The sequence below is a fragment of the Sapajus apella genome, unplaced genomic scaffold, assembly GCF_009761245.1.
Source record: "Sapajus apella isolate SASKATOON/1434 unplaced genomic scaffold, GSC_monkey_1.0 scaffold1, whole genome shotgun sequence".
Classification (NCBI taxonomy): domain Eukaryota; kingdom Metazoa; phylum Chordata; class Mammalia; order Primates; family Cebidae; genus Sapajus; species Sapajus apella.
In genome coordinates this window covers 68,225,373-68,242,018 of record NW_022436941.1, presented here as the reverse complement: position 1 = coordinate 68,242,018, position 16,646 = coordinate 68,225,373, and the positions used below count along the sequence as shown (strand labels likewise).

At 40.6% G+C, this 16,646-nt stretch overlaps 1 long non-coding RNA gene across 1 annotated transcript in view; it reads left to right on the top strand.

Annotated features, from left to right (window-relative positions):
* The first annotated feature begins 7,849 nt into the window (after positions 1-7,849).
* The window catches only part of LOC116552106, a 48,437-nt gene continuing 39,640 nt past the window's right edge, over positions 7,850-16,646 (top strand). Inside the window, exon 1 of the long non-coding RNA XR_004269227.1 lies at positions 7,850-7,961. This is a non-coding gene — a long non-coding RNA (uncharacterized LOC116552106). The remainder of the gene's footprint in view (positions 7,962-16,646) is intronic.

Genomic DNA, 16,646 nt, shown 5'->3' with positions numbered 1-16,646 from the left:
GGATTTCACCTTCTTCCACCATAAGACTGTTTCATCTGCATTGAAAATCTGTTGTTTAGCATAGCCACTTTCATCAATGTTTGTAGCCAGATCTTCTGGATAACTTGCTGCAGCTTCTGCATCAGCACTTGCTGCTTTACCTTGCATTTTTATGTTATGAAGATGGCCTATTTCTTTAAACCTCATGAACCAACCTCTGCTAGCTTCCAATTTTTCTTCTGCAGCTTCTTCACCTTAGGTTTTGGCTTAAGGGAATGCTGTGGCTGGTCCGATCTTTTATTCAGACCACTCAAACTTTCTCCACATCAGCAATGAGGCTCTTTTGCTTTCCTATAATTCGTGTGTTCACTGGAGTGACACTTTTAATTTCTTTCAAGAACTTTTTCTTTGCATTCACAATGTGACTAACTGGCACAAGAAACCTGACTTTCAGCCTGTCTTGGCTTTCAACATACCTTCCTCACAAAGCTTAATCATTTCTAGCTTTTGATCTAAAGTGAGAGAAACATGACTCTTCGTTTCACTTGAACACTTAGAGGCTATTGTAAGGTTATTAATTGGCCTAATTTCAGTATTGGTGTGTCTTTGAGAATAGGAGGCCCAAGGAGAAGGAGAGAAGTAGGGGAATGGCTGGTTGATGGAACCGTCAGAACACACCCATTTATTAATTAGGTTTGCCGTCTTATATGAGCGTGGTTCTTGGCATCCTAAAACAACTACAATAGTAACATCAAAGATCACTGGTGACAGATAACCATACCAGATATAAGAGTAATGAAAAAGTTTGAAATACTGTGAGAATTATGAAAATGTGACATGAAGCGAGCACATGCTATGAGCTAAATGGCACCAGTAGGTTTGCTTGACCCAGGGTTGCCTGGGTCCGGGAGTTTGAGACCAGCCTGGGCAACATAGCAAAACTTCAGTTTGTAAAAATTGCAATATCTGCCAAGTACAATAAAGCAAAGCCCAATAAAAGGAGATATGCCTGCATATTTTTTCATGTCAATGATATTTTTAGTGCCAGTATGTATTCTATTATACAGATGTACAATAACTTACTCAGTGAATCTCCTATTTATAAACATTTAGGTGGTTCATGATTCTTCACCACTACAAATAATACTAAACAAATAATTCTACATGTATTTCTTTACACAATTTTTGGAATTGCAACTTTGGGTAAATTCATAAAAGCAGAGTATGAAAATTAAGGCCTAAGCCTGCTGATAATTTGGAACCATTTTGAAAAATTGTCATTCAGAGATGTTATATGGGTTTATACTCCCATCCATAGTATAGTATGGAAAACTGCCCATTTTCCAACACGTTTCTCAAGATAGAGTATTAGCAAGCTTTTTCTTTTTTTGCTAATCTGAAAAGTGAAAAATATTTGTTCTTTATATGTTTGATTATGAAGAAACTTGAATTTTTTTACCTGTATGTTGGTCAATTGCTATTTTTTTCTTTTGTATATTGCCTGTTAGTTTCTCCTGTATTTCTATTAATATCAAAGTGTTTTTCTAATTGATTTTTTAAAAACTATTTACATATTAGGGCTATAATGTATTGTCATTTTGTTAAAATATTTGTGGTTTTTTTGAAATAACAGAATGTGTTAGTCTCCTATTGTTACTATAATGAAGGATCGCATGCTTGTGGCTTTAAGTAACATAATTTTATTCTCTTGCCTTTCTGGAGGCCCAAAGTCCAGTTTTACTGTGCTAAAGTCAAGGTGTTGGCAGGGCTGGAGGCTCTGGGAGTGTGTGTTCCTGTCTTTTCTAGCTTCTAAAGGTTGCCTTGTGTTTTTGTCCTGTACCCCTTCCTTGCCACACTTCATGCTTCAGTCTTCACAACTCCTACTGAGTCCTTTGACCTTCTTGCTTACCTCTTATAAAGACCCTTGTGATTACATTTAGGGCCCACCTGGACAATTCAGGTATCCTCCCCACCTGAAGATTCTTAACTTAAAGGACGTAGAAAATCCTTTTTCTGTATAAGGTAATATTCATATTCATGGATATCTTTGGGAGGCAATTATTCAGCCTACCACATAATATTTAATTTGTAGGTTTTGCAGTCAATCATATAATAAAATGTAATCAAGATTTTTTGTTTTGCTTTGGTTTTTTGAGCTGGGGTTGCACTCTTGTTGCCCAGCCTGAAGTGCAATGGCATGATCTTGGCTCACTGCAACCTCCGCCTTCCGAGTTCAAGCAATTCTCCTGCCTCAGCCTCCAGAGTAGCTGGGACTACAGGCATGCACCACTATGCATGGCTAATTTCATATTTTTAATAGAGATGGGGTTTCTCCAAGTTGGTCAGGCTGATCTTGAACTCCCAACCTCAGGTGATCCACCCACCTCGGCCTCCCAAAGAAGATTTTTTTATAGTCTTCTGCTTTTGTGTCTTGCTTATAAAAACTTCCTTCATTCCAATATATATATATATATATATATATATATATATATATATGGCAGCTAAATTTTATTTGAGGATTGCTATGATTTTATAGTTTTAATTTTTTGTAAATAGTTTCATTTTTTTGCATCTAAGTCTGTGATTCATCTAGAATTTATTTTGATATAAGAAAGAGTTAGGGATTCATGTATATATTTCAAATTTCTAGCCTGTCTCCGACACATTATTGAATAGTCTATATTTTTTCTTACTGATTTGTAAATGCCATCTTTATCACATAATTCAATTTTTGAGTCAATTTCTGGAATCTTTATACTTTTATGTTCCATTTTTCTGTCTCTCTTCCTATATCATTATCATAATATTTTAAAGGTATATATCACATCTAGTAAGTCAAGTTACTTCTCATTATTTTTCTTTTTAGCATTTTTGACTACATTTATATTCTTAAAAGTTATGAATATACATACACACATATTATGCAGTATATAGATGGCATAAATGATATTAATAAAGTTAACACCCATGTTTCCACCACCCAGCTTAAAAAAATAAAACATTACCAGTGCCTTTGACGCTCCTGGCTTGCTTACCACACTTCCCATCAAGAGGACACCACTGTTGTGAAGGTTGAATTCAGTATTTTACTTTTTGTTGCAGTTCTAACACACGTGAACCCACTTAAAATCATCCTTTTTTAAATCACTCTCCTAACTGGCTCCTGCCAAGTCTCTTGACTATCCAAAGGAACCATTAAGCACTTGCTGTGATTCAGTGTAGATTTTTGCCTAAGGTCATCTCTATTTCTGAGAAATGTAAACAGGAGATGCAATGTTTAAAGTTTGGTATGCAGGCCATTTTGAAGAGTTTTTTAAAATTATAATACTTTAAGTTCTGGGGTACATGGGCAGGTCGTGCAGGATTGTTACATAGAAATACACATGCCATGGTGGTTTGCGGCATCCATCCCCCCCGTCACCTATATTACATATTTCTCCTAATGTTAGCCCTCCCCAATCCCCCTACCCGCTGCTAACCTCCCCTAGACCCCCACCCCACAACAGGCCCGAGTATTTGATGTTCCCCTCCCTGTGTCCATGTGTTCTCATTTCAACACCCACTTATGAATGAGAACATGCAGTGTTCAGTTTTCTGTTCTTGTGTCAGTTTGCTGAGAATGATGGTTTCTAGTCTTTTGAGACGGAGCCTCACACTGTCGCTCAGGCTGTAGTGCAGTGGTGCGATCTCGGCTCAATGCAATCTCCACCTCCTGGGTTCAAGCAATTCTCCTGCCTCAGCCTACCAAGTAGCTGGGACTACAGGCATGCACCATTTTTAAGGGTTTTAATTCTGGATGGCCAAAACCCAATAAATGTCCACACATTTAAGAAGGGTTGGTAGCAGTTGAAAGTTAACCAACATTTTTTCCAACACTGACCAATGCTGTTAAAATGGGTTTCCTTTCCGGCATCAACATTGATATGGTTGTTTTGATGCAAAGATCTTGACCCAGGAATGTTTTGGTGTCCACTAAAAGCAAATCATTAAGACTGTAGCTTAAAAAGGGACAGAGCAATTCCACTTCTGTAAATTCATCCTTCAGATATATTTGCATAGGTATAGAATGAATTTATACGTCCTTATTCATTGTAGCATCATTTGAAATAATAAAAGATTGGAAGCAACACAAAAACTTATAATAGAGACTGATTAATCATAGTATATTTATACAACAAAATATTACATCACCATGAAAAAGAATGTGCAGGACAGTATACATAATATGCTACTTTTTATTTAAAAAGGTAGTGGAGGGATAATGCATATTCTTAACATATGTATAAAGAAACTCTAAGAATTCATAGGAAAATAAGAATAGCAGTTACCTGAATAGAAAATCAATTGGATAGAAGACAGAAGTGAGAAGACTTTTCACTGGAGACATTTTTGGTTTTTTAAAAATATGTTTGAATCATAAGAATGCATTGCCTATTTCATGCCTAACCGTGCTCCAGCCCACATACCTTCTCTGAACCGCACCCTGTCCTGGAGGGATGTTTGTTTGGAGGGTAATTAAAACATGATGCAGTCGTTATGAACATCTAATTCAAAATGTCACCCCTTTTGCTGGGACCAGTTCAACAGAGATGTGAAAAATGAAACGAAATTTCTCCCCACATTAAGAAAGCTCCGAGTGTTTGGTGTAAGATTTTATCCATGCATATTTTCACTTAATCAGTGAGTAGACATTTACTCAGACATTCTAGTGTGCTGGCCCCTTTGCTGGCTTTGTGTTTAGATGGATTGTGCTAGTCATTACTGAGCACTGATGGGGGAGTTCTTAGCTTGGTGGCAGGGCACCAGCTAGGAGGTTGCTGCAGATGTGGGTCTGGACTGGGAGCTGACAGTGAGGAGGAGGTAGGGTGAGGGGCTCTCTTGAAGTCCCTTTCACTGAGACATTTAAGACTAACTGTCCAGCCACCCTGGCAGGCTCAGAGAGGAAATTTTTGTCTAATCTTGTGTGAACCCTGTTCCCTGTTGTGTGAAATGGACTTCACCTTCAAAGATGTCAGAAGTAGATTAAGAACCACACCAAGGCAAAGTAACAGCAACGACTTCTGATTTTCCAAAGAGCAAAATGCTGATTGCTAATTCTAGTTAGATACTGAATTGGCTAAATTTGCTTTGTTGTGTTGTACCCTTTCAGCTCAGAGGTATGTTAAGATGGTAAAAATACAAAGCCCCACTTTGCTGTTGAATAGATTGAGCTGATAAATACTGGCATTAATGGAGAGGGTTGCTGAGGACACAGGCATGATTTTTGTTGTTGTTTTGGTAGGTCTTCTCAGGGTATCTACAGCTGTAAAAAGAGTCTTGGGAATTGCAGAATCAAAACAATGATGTAATCCCAGCCACTTGGGTTCTTTGTTATGCCAGAAAGAATTTTCTCTGGGATAAATGGATGAAATTGTCTTATGTGTAAGAAGATTAGGTCACCATTTGCTCTAATTTTGGGATACATTACATCTCAAAACTGATGCCTGATATTTCACCATTAGCAAAATCACTCTTTGGGGGTGATATAGCCTCTAATTAAAATACACATGGACATTGATGTAGAGAGCAAGGCTTTTGTTAGTGGCTGGTGGCGGGGGACTCAGTGGGAGGGTGAATGGAGTGGGCAGGATTTTGAGCCATGGGGGTGGGGGACTGAGCACTGAGTTGGGCGAGGAACAGAATATACAGAGAATCTGCAAAGGTAAGGGGGTGGGGACAGTTACTGCAAGAGGTAAGAGAGGGCCTAAGACAATTTCATTTGCTTTCCAATATTGAATTTGGCATCGGAAAGTCTGCATCAAAGAAAGGGTGAGGCAGAAGCTTGTACTGCTTTCCACATTGCTCCTGTATTGCAAATTCTTCATAGGAATGTTCTTTAGAGACCTTGTTTACTTGCCTGACGTGTATTGTTATTAGAGATCTTTGGATGTTGAAGTAATTGAAAACTGCAATGTGAGGGCACACTTAATATTCTTGAGGCACAATGCAATCTTAGAGATGCTCTCTTATTTGAAAAGCCACCTGGGGGATTCTGGCACATCTTGGTTTAGCTCAGATGCTCTGTGAGTAAAGATTATGAGTGTAGCTATCACTGAAGAACTGGAAACTTAGCCAGTTAATTTTTATGGCTTGATATTAACAGTGTTATTAGATGTGTATAAACACCATGCGCAAATGTTGGGAGAAAGTGATCTTTTCCCTTTAACAAAGGATTCTTTCATGGCAGTGGTGACAAGGTGGCAAGCAGTAAGTAGGCGTCGGTGAGAGAGGCAACACTGGCTTTTATCTTTGAAATCATTATTTTCACTTCTGCATCAAGGTTAGAAAACCGTGCATAACTTTTTGGTTAGTACTACAATAGCCTTTAAATATGTAGGTCTGCCATGTAAAATTGTATGCTACGCAGAAAACAAATCCATTCATTCATTCAATGCATACTTATTGTGAGCCTATTATGAGCCAGGTGCTGTGCTGGGCATTTGAGATGCAGTGATGGACAAGAGCAGATCCAGTCCCAGCCCTGGTAGAGTTTATAGTCAGTCGGGGAGATGGATGTTCATTGAATAAACAAAAATAAACATATTGTTTCAAATTATGGTAAGTGTTATAAAAAATAGGTACACAGCTGTATGAAACATACAATAAGGAAAGGGTTGTTTACATTGAGATCTGAAGAATGAATGAGTTAACCAGGTAAAAAGGTGCTTGGGGGTAGGAGGTGGGGAGGGAGGGTGCAAAGAACATTCCGGACATAGAGGAGTTTGGGAAACTGAGAGACTAGTGTTTCCAGAGAGCAATTCTTTGTAGATAACTTTGGCCATGTCTTTGAACTTGACTGTGTTTTCAGTTTCTTATTTGAAAAATGAAGGTTTTGATACTGGCTTCCTATCATGATAAATAGCAACTGTCCCATAATTAATGAAAAGTTGAGTCACCTTGTTGAATTCTAAAATGAAAGGCGCTGTAATGGCATGAGCCCTGCCAAAAGCTACATCCAAAGACAAAACACTGCTAGCTTGGCACTGAGCTCAGCTCTATGCATGCAAATAGATAATAAGAGTTCTTTAATTAGGTTTTGCTTTGTGATGAAATCACAATTGAATTTTTCTGTAAATCAGAACTTGATTCCTATAAAGTAAAATTGTCTTCTATCTGCCTGGCCTGGATGAATGAGTCATCAGGCCCACACTGGTTAAGTCTATTATATTCTAGCATACAGATAAAAATTTTGCTCTTTAAAAGATAATTTCTCAGAAAACCAAAATAATTCGCCCCATTAGCTTGTTCAAAAAGAAATAGCTTTATTTTTAGACCGAGATGTATCTGCATGGATGTTTCTAGCCTTATATATTGCGTATGCTGAGCTAATTTGATTTTGCTGAGACTCCGTTTGTGAATTTCTCTGTGAACTCCTGATTATTACACACAGCTTAGGGCCTGATTCATTTTAAACCAGGTGAGTATGTAGCAAAAATGAGCCCCTGTACAAATGTTTATTTTAGTGTAGAAGCAGGTCCTCGCTTCACCAAGATATGGCCTCCACAGTGAAAAAGAGGCTGAATTCAGTCCTCAGAACCTCTTGCCTTACTGTTTGTGACAGAGGCACACCTCGGTGGCCAAGGGTGCTGTTGATCTCCTCCCTGCTGCTGCCACATGAGTGACTGGGCAGTGTGGCAGCTCTCTCCCTCCACCGGACACTGCCATTCCCCACCTGGCCTTTATGACCCTTGTGAAAAAAGTCCTGAGCTGGACCTCCCTGCCCACCAGAGGGACTGATCCTAAGACTGTGTGCTTGCCCCCGCAGAAGAGCTGTGGGCGACAGCTACTTCAGTCTCTGGCATCTCAGCCTCCCAGCCAATTAACTCTGGGAGCCGTTGGCCAAGTAAATCAAAGGGCAGGAAACAGCTAAAATTAGATGTGGAAGGGAGATGAAACCACAGCTCTTTTGAACTCAGAAGCATCCATTAACCCAACAGCATAAGGTATATATTTTTTGTTTCTTTTTTCTAACAATACTTTGCTTCACAGTTTGTGTCAGGTAATAGTTCAGTTGATTATAAAGATTTGGGACTTTAAAAATAGTTTTCCTTGACTGCTAGGTTGGGAAATGAGAAGCCATGCTCCTGTGGGTTACTGTGGCTCAGGCTGATTTGTGAGTGATCTGGGTGCTGGATTACATTTATGTAAAAAAATAAGCCCAGAGGATACATCAGTAATTGCTCCTCAGTGTGGGCTCCCAGTCACAAATTTGTGGGCATCTCTTTGTGACTTATGGAACTGGAAGAACTGACTTCAGCCTTGTACTTGGAGAAAGCTGTGTAAGAATATCTTGAAGAAGAAATCCTTCCTTCCATCCACTCATGGCAGAGAGGCAAGGAGTATGAGCTCTGGGGTTAGACCGGAGTGGGGCCAAATCTTAGCTTCACCCCCACTGACTGTATGATTTCAGATGTTTCTTCTTTCACTCCCAGTTTCCTTATCTGTAAAGTGGGGATCATAGCACTCACCTTGTTTTGAGAAATAATATAATAAATATATTTTTATGGGGTCTGGCATTTAATAAGCACTTAATGAAGGCTGCATTATTATCATTTAATCAATATATATTAAATGCTTGCCATGTATTATGCATTGTAAAAGATACCAAGAACTATTAACTAAAGAGAGTTGGAGAGAGGAAATACAGAAATATGAAAAACAAATATGAATAGAAGCTATTAATACCAATTAGGTCATAAGTAAAATGGAACTAAGTGAACAGGACAGGCGACAATTAGGAGTTCAAAGTTCACTGAACTCTAGATTGGAAAAGGCTTCAACTAATGGGTGGGATTTAGGGTTGGGATTCTATTCTTGCCACCACTCCCAGACTCATGAATATGCTGTTGACACAGTGGATAAAAGACACACCTCTTATCCACTGCCTGAGGTCGGGTCATAAGAAGCTGCCATTCCCAGGTTATTTTAACTATAGACCCAACTGTCAGCTACACAGACGGCAGTTCTGTGAGGACAATATTCCATGTGCCTGCAGATGACACAGCCTTCCTTCTGTAGCAATCTACTTTGCAGAGAGAGAAATAATTCCCTTTCCTTGGTCTTACATTTATTCAGATGATGTTCACTGATGACCTAATATACATCCGTAGGCTAAGTGCTAGCTAGAGACAGAGATGGAAAGACCTGAAAACCAGTCTCTTCTGCTTCCCTCGGACACCCCAGTGTTCAGCCCTTGGTTGCTGATGGAGTCAGTGCCAGAGGCCTCCAGATGGTCAGCCTCACTACCCAGGCTGCTGCCGTGATGGCAAAGGTGAGTGGAGATGTCACATGGCCGTAGCAATGAGTACTAGGGCCCTGTTGAGGTTTGAATAGAAGAAACTTGTCATAATCAAGGGAATCACAAACTGACATTAAAAAAATCACCCACTTTCATTAGAAGGAAAATCCTCTATTCTCTCTTCTTCCTTCCCGTTTTCTTGCATATTGACCTCAGCCCATAGAGGAATGGACTTTTGTCTCCTCTCTTTTCTCAACGGAGTGTTGGAGAGAATGCTTCTGAGACCAGTCTTTCTTTCTCTCTTTCTCCCTTTCTTTCTCTTTCTCCCTTCACTCCCTTCCTTCCTTCCTTCCTTCCTTCCTTCCTTCCTTCCTTCCTTCTTCCTCCCTCCTTCCCTCCTTCCCTCCTTCCTTCCTTCCTTCCTTCCTTGACAGGATCTCACTCTGTCACTCAGACCTGATCATAGCTCACTGCAACCTTAATTTACTGAGCTCAAGTGATCCCCCTGCCTCAGCCTCCCAAGTACCTGGGACTACAGGTGGTGCCACCATACCTGGCTAATTTTTTAATTTGCAGAGACAGGGTCTCACTGTGTTGGGCAGGCTGGTCTCAAATTCCTGACTTCAAGTAATCTTTCCACATCCACCTCTCAAAGTGCTGGGATTACAATTGTGAGCCACTACACCCAGCCCAGTCTTCCTTTAGATGAGCCTCCTTAGCTGCCAGTCTGATCGGTCAGTCACCAGGCCATATTTATCTTAAGGCGTGGTTCAGACCCCACACTTAGTTTCCTCTGTGCTGAGGTGCAGAAAGCTCTACTCCACTCCCACTCATGTGGACTTAACTCTATCCCCTTCTTGGAGAGCCTGGCTATTCTCCCAGTTCTTTCTGTTGGGACTTTATTCAGGTGGGTGAGACAGGTCTTCCTCATTATCCACACTGTTGGTTGGGTTGGGTCACTCTGTCTCTCCCAAGATTCATGTTCAGGAAGGAAAGATCAGGAAGAATGAATTAGTATTGTTTTTGTGCTCCCCTGCTCATACCTGGGGCTTGGTCCCTCTCTCTCAGGTAGCTCATTCCAGGGAGTGGGGTCCTTGGCTTTCTCCTCTAATCTCAGCCCGTAGGCTGCCTCAGGCTCTGCAGCTGCAGCAGACTTGTAAACAAGTCCCTCTGCTGACTTGTTACTCTCAGTGTTTACTTTCGTAAATTCTCAAACTTCCTTTTCATGGGTTAGTTCTCAGCTATTTGAAGGTGCCTCTGTCATGTACTCAGAACTCCTTATGAAGTAAGCAATATTGGCCCCATCTTGGAGGAGAAGGAGAAGGGAGGCCAGGGCACAGAGAAGTTAAATGTATGATTCAGTGCGGTGCAGCAGGCAGCAGCAGATCCAGGCATGGAACTCGGGCTATCCCGGTTCAGTCCTCATCCCCACTGTCTACTCGTTTTTCTCTCCAGAATTCACTCTGTAGGTTGTAATTTTGGTGCATTTTTCACCTCCAATTACATCTTCACTTCTAAAGCTAAGTGAGACCTTATACCCATGTAGACACCCAAGAAGCTAGTGGAATCTGATGCATTTGGCTTAGACTTCTGACATGTGTGTTCATTCCAGATCTGACATAATTCACATAATATTCTTCTCTTTCTTCTTTTTCCCAATTCAATTCAAATATTTCCGAGTCAAATTTCAGTGTAACTCCAACCTCCTGCTATAAAGCCTTCTCCAGACACTGCAACCTGCATGGATCTCTTTCTTCTTAACATCAGGAGCCAATTTAGCATTTCAGCGTTCTTTTCAGATTTCATGGGGATGATGTAATCTCTTCTACTTTCTTGAGGACAGGGACAGTATCTTCCTCTACTTTTGACTTTCCGGTAATAACTAGAACAGTGCTAGGCAAATTAGGTGTTCAATGAGTTAGTTGGCCTTTTTAGTCCTTGGGATAATTTTTACATTGGAAGCAGTTTGGATATAAAAGGGCCACTTGAAAAATGTGATCAAAGCTTCAACAGCCATAGGCATATGGGCTGGATTAACCTGTCTCATTCATCTCAGATGCTCCATTTGCATTTCTGTGACCTTTTGATAATGATATATTAAATCATGATGAAGCTTTAGGTCTTATCACAGTTCCCAGTTTCAACTTTTAGACATTGGAACTTTTTTAAATTGTCATGTTTCTTTATCATTCACCAAATAAGACTATATATATATCAGTGCATTCTATAGTAGGGATACCAGACTTAAACATAAGTCCATTATTCTGGGTCTAAAGTGCCTTCCACTTTACCACTCAGAAAATCCAACTGACTAGAAAAATTCTACAGTCAAAATCTGGCTTGTGTGGGAAGAGTACGTGTATGTGGCAGGGAGATGAAGAGAAGTTGGTTCATGGGTACAAATGTACAGATAGATAGATAGAGAGAGAGTTAGAAGTAATAAGTTCTAATGTTCAATAGGAGAGTAGGGTGACCATAGTTAACAACAATGCATTATATATTTCAAAATAGCTAGAAAAGAAGACTCAAAATGTTCCCAACACATACAAATAACTAATAGTGTGGTAACGGATACCCTAAATACTCTGACTTGATCATTACAATTCTATGCATGTAACAAAATTTCACATGTATCCCATAAACATGCATAAGTCTTATGTATCAATTTAAAAAGTCTGGCTTGTAAATATATATATATATATATATATATGTATGTATGTATGTATAAACTTTTATTCTAAGTTCAGGGTTACAAGCACAGGTTTGTTACATAGATAAACATGTCATGGTGGTCTATTGTACCGATAATTTCATCAACCAGTTATTAAGCCTAGTACCCATTAGTTATTTTTCCTGATCCTCTCACTGAAACTTTTAAGGCCAGAAATCAGGATAAACTTGGTCCATATTTATTTAAAATGCAGATTCTTAGGTCCGACCCCTGCCATCAGAACAAGAATCTCAGGCTGGGCTTGAGGTTACCTCTCTATGTAATCTTAATGCTCACTAAAGTCAAATAAACACTGTTTTATGGGATTTTTGTTACTGAATAAGAAGATGTGATTTCAAGTGTATCCCTAGAGAGTACTGAATGGAGGATTCAGGGAAATCAGGTATCTGGGTGACTCAAATGTTTTATATTAAAATGTGTAATGCATCTTATTTGCTAGCCATGGCTCATAGGGTCTCATGATCCTCACTTCCTAGCACTTTTTAGGTACAGCATGCTGACTATGCACTTGAATCTTTAAACCAACATCATCAGCCCCAGAGTAAGTATTGGGAGTCACAGTGGGAGTCTTTGGAAGTGTTAAAATAAGATTTCAGCTTGAGTGAGAAGCTCCTTGGATTTTCAAAGTGCACTTTTTTCCCCTTCCAGTTTAGATGAACTTTCTCTCAATTTTTATAATAGAAAGATCACAAAGAACTGACTGTTTCCTACAGCTGTTAAAGATAGCTAATTAGGATAGGTGTGAACTGGGAGCTCATTAGCCCCTTCAGGTTTCCCAGCTGCAAAGGTCAGGGCAGACTAGCTACTATCACAGGGTCAGAGGGTGAATGGCAGCTGGTCACGAAAGATAAATATGACAAGATGGGGAGCAAAGCAAGGTTATTATTGCAAGAGGTGTCACCCGGATAATAATGGAACTTAACCAATGAAAAATCACTCAAATCATGACCCAGCCCAAAAGGAAAATAACCCCTATGCTTCCAGAATTTATTGCAGCATTGTGATTGTTTGGCCATTAAAATGTCACTTGCAGAATGAAATAGTTGGGAATGCTGACTATAAAATGAAATTGTTTCTTAATTCTTCTCAAAGTATTCCAAGCATTATTGAATGACCAGTTTATTAGGTCTCTAGGGAAATAATTATGACTTGCATCCTCTTTGAAATGTAGACCCACCATTCTCTTTTTCTTCTCTCTCTCTGTATGTGCTCACTCTATTTTTTATCTCTTTTTCTATGTCTCTCCAAGCTCATGAATAATTTTCTTAGGAATCATTGAGGAACCATGCTAGTGAGGACTTGAATTTCCAGTGCTTTACACAATGTAGCTTATTCTTGTTGACGGTACATCTCTACTGTGGCTCTATTTGGAAAGAATGCCTTATTCCAGGAGAAAGGTCTTCATGAACCTTTGGAAGTCCATCTTTCATTTTATCATTTCACCACTTCATGAGATGGAATACTGCAGTGTTAAGATCAAAATATCATATGACCAGCATCCTCCACCATGCAGTCTCATTCATTAAATATCTTTCATTAAAATAGCTACAATAGCACAGAAAATAAAGACAGGGAAAATATGGAAATGATGCCTTTAAAAGAATAAAAATGGATGACACATGCCAGATTTTTGGAGGAATCTCTGCTCATCATATGAGACAAATGGAGTAGAGTTAAGAAATGCCTTATGGCACAGCCAGGTTTTAGGTCACACAAGAGTGACACGTGAAAAATGTAGAGTTTAGACCTTCTCTGTTCTCCCTTAGGCAGAGACTCAAGGCTTTTGTCCATCAGAATATAGTGTAGCTGCCTTATCTTGCAGGTGTTGACCCATTAAGTGGCCAAAGTACTCATTTCTCATAATTTCTACAGCCCATTACTTTATTTTTCTGCATGTATAAGAGGGAGTGATCCCAGACAACAGTGGGAAGGTATTAGGAGTGTATTGTTGATTAGAGATTATTTATATTTTGGGCCAGGCTCGGAGGCTCACACTTGTAATCCCAGCACTTTGGGAGACCAAGGTGGATGGATCCCTTGAGCCCAGGAGTTTGAGACCAGCCTGGGCAAGGTTAAGGTCTCCCAGCATGGGAGACCCCATCTCTACTAAAATACAAAAAATTAGCTGGGTGTGGTGGTGCGTGCCTGTAGTCCCAGCTACCTGAGGGCTGAGGTGGGAGAATCACCTAAGCCTGGGCTGCAGTGAGCTGAGATCACATCACTGGACTCCAGTCTGGGTGATGGGAGTGAGACTTGGGAGACAGAAAGAGAGAGAGACTGTCTATATTTTTATAGGAGTAGTGTCTTACCTTGGTTTGGGTTTTCCCAGCAGCAGACATTGAGAGAGTAAAGCCAATCACTTTTTTTGGGGGTGGAGAATGGAGGAAGGATCACGAAAGGTATAGTAGGGAAGAAACGACCAGGAGGAGAGGGCAGCAAATAAAGGTTCTTATAAAACAAATTACCACTATGGTAACAGAGTTTAATTTCTCTGAGGAACACTGAGTGGTCATCTAAGACATGGGCGTTGGAGTTATCTCACCTAAGAAGTGAGGGACCTGGGATACTTATATGCCAGTTCCCATCAGTTATTAATCAAAGGCTGCTCCTGAGGCCATGATGTAATTTTCCATCCACATCTGACCTGATGTGCACAGGATCAGAGTTTCTCTGTAGGTCAGAGGAAACCCCCAGGCAAATGAACCTAGGTGCTGACAAGTAGAAGGTTGCTGTGCTCTGAAGTGTTAAGGGTGCGGGAATCTGGGCAGGGCACCAACAATGTCAACAGCAGTCAAGACCTTGTGCCACTCAGATCCACCTGTGCCCTGTGTTAGGTTTATTCTATCCCATTACTGCTTCTTGAAGGTCACAAATACAACTTTTTTTAAAAAAAAGGCAACGGGTGCATTAGTGGGCCAGGATCTCACTGTCTACTGCCACAGTCTTTCCCACGATGTTCATTGATCAGCTCTCCTCTAGTCTACCTTTTGTAGACCCTCCTCTCCCTTGGCCAGCATTTCTGCTGGTTTAGATTGCTCACCTTATGGAATAACTCAGACCTTTGTCTCTGAGAGGTCTAAGTGCCAGATTAGGATGGATTTTTTTTTTTTTCTGTGCAATCTGATGTCCTGGCGGGTCTGATATTATCCAGTCATAAAAGGCAGTGCTGGTTGCATGGTCACTTGATGTCTCATGCTCAGGTACTCAGTTACTTCATGGCCACAGTGGCACCCGGGAGCTGCTTTCTGAATGAAGAGCTGTCTCTGTGGGTGGCATGGACTTGCTCTAGACCTCTGGAGCCCCGCATTGTGGTTCTCCCATTGAGGCTTGTCAAAGGTCCTAGAGAGCCTAGCAGCATGGGTCACAGGGCCTAAACACTAGAGTTTCTTGTGCCACAACCTGGACCAGTTCCAGCGCCCTCACTTGCTCCGGGGCCACTGTATTAGTTTGCTTTGGCTGCCATAACAAAATACCACACACTGGGTGGCTTAAACAACAAAATCTTGTCCAGTTCTGAAGGCTAGAAGTCTGAGATCTAGGTGTGGCAGGTCTGGTCTCTTTGGAGGCCTCTCCCTGGCTTGCAGATGGGTGCCTTCTTGCTGTGTCCTCTCAGAGTCTTTTCTCTGTCTCTGAGAAGTCTAAGTCTCAGATTAGGATGGATTTTTTTTTTTTTTTCTGTGCAATCCCATGTGAGCTTCTTGGCACTTCCTTGTGTGTCCACATTTCCTCTTCTTGTAAGAACATTAGTCAGATTGGATTGGAACCCATTCTAACTTCCTTATTTTAACTAATTCATCTCGTAAAGGGCCTGTCTCCAAATATAGTCACATTCTGAGGTACCGGAGGTTAGGGTTTTGACAGATACATTTTGGGGCGATGCATTTGGCCCATAACACCCACTCAAACAAAACTAGAAGCCTTCTGACTCACTACCAAATGAGTTGGAGCAGTATTCACAAGTGCGGTGGGTGTGGTCTCCAAAATTTGAAGAGGTCCCCTGGGCATCGTACCACTTTCTTAGTGGTAGGAGGTACAAAGTGCACATATTTGTTTTCCTCTTGGAGCAGTGACCTGGCATGTCCCAAAATATGGGGTCCCTGAAAGCTTTATTGACCACAGTAAAGCCTTTGCATGTGTGTAAGCTTCCTCTTCCACTTCTGATCCTGATGTATCTGACCAGAATACTTACCCCTTCCTGTCCCCCAGGCACAATTAAATGATGTTGCCAGCACAGTGAAACCTTGCAGTTGCCTACAGAATATCCTAATGATCTTGATCCTGTTAACCTTTATTGTAACCTAGCCATGAGGGCATGGCAGTGAATGTATGTACATATTTGTCTATTCTAAGTGACAGCAAATTGGTTTTGATGCTCCTTTCTAGTAGGGGTTGAAGAGAATGCATTTTCCAATTCAGTAGTGTTATACCAAGTACAAGAGACCATGCTGATCTGTTGTAGTAAAAACACTGCATCTGGAACAGCAGTTGTGGTTGGGGTTAATACTTGGTCATGATAGTCCTCCATAAAATACATGACCCAACTGGCTTTTTCTAGAAGACACACTGGTGCGCTAAATGGGGATACAATGGGACCACCATCCTACCCTCCTTTATGTCTTTGAGGATAGCCCCAATCTCTGCCCTTCTTCCTGTGGTGAA